Genomic DNA, 4,880 nt, shown 5'->3' with positions numbered 1-4,880 from the left:
CCAAGTCATAGACTGTTCACTCTGCTACCGTCCGGCAAACGGTAACCGGAGCATCGGCTCTTGGACAAACAGACTCTGAGAAAGCTTCTACCCCCAAGCCATAGGACTGCTAAATAGTCAATTCAGACGCGTTTCTTTTTATGCTCTTTACTTGTCAGTGTTCCAAACATAACATTATTTGTCTTTTTACCTAATCATGCAAACGCCATCCGATAGAGTTCATAGCAAGCAGTGCTTTGGGTTAGTCAGATGTTATTAAATATAACAGAATAGATGAACTGGAATGACATTCCATCTCACAAGATGCTTGGCCAATAAGAACTAACTGAAAGCCACACCCCCAATAAGCCAACGATATGACTGCATTGAAGCATAATGTCACTTTGCTTCTATGGCTATATGCACCATGCCAGTGCCTATTTTATTTGATCATTTAGCGAAAAAGACTGCTCATAATCCAGTTCCCTTATTACAGTCAACACACCTATATTTTGCTAAATTGTGTGTCAGCCTCATGGCAAAATGTGTATAATAGCATGAGATTCGCTACAAAACTGCACATTTTTCTCTTTGCCCCATGGCACATTTCTGCAGGCCCACCCATCAACAAATTTCTGGCTATGCCACTGAGCTAATTATTGGTTACCTGGACTATATACAGTACATGTATATATATCCACTGTGTATTTCCGTTTTCGGAATATTTAGATAAAGCTTGGAATAAAAGACTACCTATGATTAAATTGTACAAATATTTAGCTTCTATGTGGTAAATGGCACGTGTGTATATAGATTGTGTATAGGCTTGTCTCCCATACGAATCTTCTCTTCGTGACAGACAGGGTTCAAATGCCTTCGGTTTCTTTTTTTCTGTATTTATTTATCTGTATATGTTATGTTATGTTATGTTATATTATGTACATATGTATACCGTCTGTACGTTTGTTTGTATGTATATATATTTTTTTCTGCTCTAGGGATATAATTATTGTTTGGATAACCTTAATTACTATTATGTATTGATTTTTACCTTATATTTTCTCACCCTTTATGCAATGTGCAATACAGAGAAAACCGGAAGAAAAATTAGCATTTAATTACCTTATAGTGAATTATTGTAATGTTTGTTAATGTGTCAATTAATCCCATAAGTGATGGGTTGCCAATTGGCAATTTGACGCAATCTTTTAAAATTAATTATGTACACACACACACACACACACACACACACACACACACACACACACACACACACACACACACACACACACACACACACACACTATACTGTATGCACACACATTCTACACTGACACTGTAACGGCATTCATTAGAAGAAGGTGAAGACCAAGGTGCAGCGTGATACGTGTTCATATTATTTATTCTGACTGAACACAGAATACAAAATAACAAAAACAATAGCCGAAACAGTTCTGACAGGTGCAACAAACACTAAACAGAAAATAACCACCCACAACTAACAGTGGGAAAACAGGCTACCTAAGTATGGTTCTCAATCAGAGACAACGAAAGACAGCTGTCCCTGATTGAGAACCATACCAGGCCAAACACATAGAAATACACAACCTAGACATACAAACATAGAATGCCCACCCACATCACACCCTGACCAAACAAAAAATAGAAACATACAAAGCAATCTACGGTCAGGGCGTGACAGACACTCTCACACAAACCCCCACACATTCACATACACTACCTACACATACCGACAACACAAACACACATACACTCATCATATGCTGCTGCTATTCTGTTCTTTATTTTACTCTTGTTATTATCTATCCTGATGCCTAGTCACTTTACCCTGCCTTCATGTACATATCTACCTCAAATACCTCGTATCCCTGCACATTGATCTGGTACTGGTATGCCCTGTATATAGCTCCACATTGATCTGGTACTGGTACTCCCTGTATATAGCTCCACATTGATCTGGTACTGGTACTCCCTGTATATAGCTCCACATTGATCTGGTACTGGTACTCCCTGTATATAGCTCCACATTGATCTGGTACTGGTACTCCCTGTATATAGCTCCACATTGATCTGGTACTGGTACTCCCTGTATATAGCTCCACATTGATCTGGTACTGGTACTCCCTGTATATAGCTCCACATTGATCTGGTACTGGTACTCCCTGTATATAGCTCCACATTGATCTGGTACTGGTACTCCCTGTATATAGCTCCACATTGATCTGGTACTGGTACTCCCTGTATATAGCTCCACATTGATCTGGTACTGGTACTCCCTGTATATAGCTCCACATTGATCTGGTACTGATACTCCCTGTATATAGCTCCACATTGATCTGGTACTGGTACTCCCTGTATATAGCTCCACATTGATCTGGTACTGGTACTCCCTGTATATAGCTCCACATTGATCTGGTACTGGTACTCCCTGTATATAGCTCCACATTGATCTGGTACTGGTACTCCCTGTATACAGCTCCACATTGATCTGGTACTGGTACTCCCTGTATATAGCTCCACATTGATCTGGTACTGGTACTCCCTGTATAGCTCCATTCTTATGTACTGTATTCCTCTTGTGTTACTATTTTTATTCAATTTTTTTAACCACATCGTTGGGAAGGGCTCATAAGCAAGCATTTCACGGTTAAGTGTACACCAGTTGTGTTCGACGCATGTGACAAATACAATTTGATTTGATTTGTGAGGATGAGGTTGATTTGTTTTTGTCTTTACTGATATTAACGTCTGCACACAGTGAATAATCCTTTATGCTTTGCACAAACAGCATTGCTGGACTAGCCCCTATAAAAGTGCATCACTTTCACTTGGAGACTGACAGAAGAGAGAGAGTGGAGATGACATTGTTTAGGGGCATTTGCAGTGTGTGTGTGTATCTGGTTTGCATTATGGTGTTATATTCTCCCAGAAGGCCTCTCATTATGTCTACACCCATGTCCCAGACCCACAGAGAAAACAAATATTTCACTGCAAGTGTGCTTGTTGTCTGTTCTTCTCCTGTTCTGATTCTTTGTGTGGATTCTGAATGCAGTCTAATATTAAACAAACCAAGAACAGCAATGCTCAATGGAGTGTGATACTCTAATGTTGGCCCATCGCTGGGAAATTCAAACATCTAATATCTGCTCTAAAATGTTAGTGAAAATGTAATAGAGGCAATTAGGTTTACCATAATCTCTCTCGCTCTCTGAACTCACTCCTGACTCAGAATGCTCCAGTCTTATCAGCAGTTTATAGTGATAGCATGAGCTCAACTGTCTGAACACAGAACCCAGCCTCCCCCACTTCAGGCCCTATCCAAACCACATTCCTGTGGGGTTAGGGAGGAGCCCATAATGCTCTCTTAATCACCATGCTTGAATAAACTGCATGCAGAAAGAGGGGCAGAGAAAGTTGATGTACTTTCTGGTACATGATCAGGAAAGGTTTTAAATGGGCCTAACAGAATATTTGAAAGGCCTTGCCGGTCCGTCCGAGTGCACTCAAATGTTCTACTATTCATAATAATGACACAGAATACAGTGCATTCGGAAAGTATTCAGACTCCTTGACTTTTTCCACATTTTGTTACGTTACAGACTTATTCTATATTGATCAAATATTTTTTCCCCCACCCTTTCAATCTACACACAATACCCCATAGCGACAAACGCAAAAACTTTTTTAGAAAATGTTTCAAATTTATTCAAAAGAATGCTTCACCATAAGGATGGTGCCAGGTTTCCTCCAGATGTGAGGAACTGTGTGTGTGTCACGTATACTCCCTCTCCGGCCTCTAGGTCATCAGGATGCTGATTATCCTGCACACCTGTCACTATCGTCAAGCGCACGAGCTCCTCATGACACTCACCTGGACTTCATCACCTCCTTGATTATCTTCCCGATATATGTCACTCCCCTTGGATCTTTCCTCAGGTGTTATTGACTCTGTTTTCATGTCAGTGTGTTGTTTGTTTGTTGTTTTGTTTATTTATTTATTTATTAATTAAAACACTCACTCCCTGTACTTGCTTCCCGACTCTCAGCGCACTCATTACACGGTGCCTTTCCAAATCATGTCCAATCAATTGAATTTACCACAGGTGGACTCCAAGTTGCAGAAGCATCTCAAGGATGATCAATGGAAACAGGATGCACCTGAGCTCAGTTTCGAGTCTCATAGCAAAGGGTCTGAATAATTACGTAAATAAAACATTTCTGTTTTATATTTTTAAATGTGTAAAAAAATTCTAAAAACCTGTTTTCGCTATGTCATTATTGGGTATTGTGTGTAGATTGCTGAGAATTATTTTATTTAATACATTTTAGAACAATGTGGATAAAGTCAAAGGGCCTGAATATTTTCTGAAGGCACTGTATTCCCTGAACACGGATCAAGTTTATTTATCGTGGCTTTCAGCAGTTCAATTCATCATCATTGAGATTATGCAATGATAGAAAGAGAGAGTTTACTCTTGGAATACATGATGTTCCTATCTTAATTCCCCTGGAACAGAATGGAGTTATAAAATACTTTGCATGATAACTGCACTAAGGATTAAATTAACATGACAAAATAGCTGTATCTGTCTACTTGCTTTAATTTTTTTAGATATAGAAAAAACAGAAACAATTATTTCAATTTTAAATCCATTGCACGGAACAGTTGATAGTTGAGAAAAAAAAGCCAAGAGGACATTCCATTGTTTTCAGACAACAATCCATTACCGATACAATGCTTCCCCCTATTGGTAACATTTGTTCACTGTGATTTCTTTCGAAATAACCAATTTGCTTAGCGTGCATGGTTCACACCAAACCACAAGCTTTGAGCAGCTGATCACATGTTAAATCACACCTATGTACTGTTATTTTCACAG

Source organism: Oncorhynchus mykiss, chromosome 8, assembly GCF_013265735.2.
Source record: "Oncorhynchus mykiss isolate Arlee chromosome 8, USDA_OmykA_1.1, whole genome shotgun sequence".
In the NCBI taxonomy this organism is placed as follows: Eukaryota; Metazoa; Chordata; class Actinopteri; order Salmoniformes; family Salmonidae; genus Oncorhynchus; species Oncorhynchus mykiss.
This window is presented reverse-complemented; position numbering follows the sequence as displayed.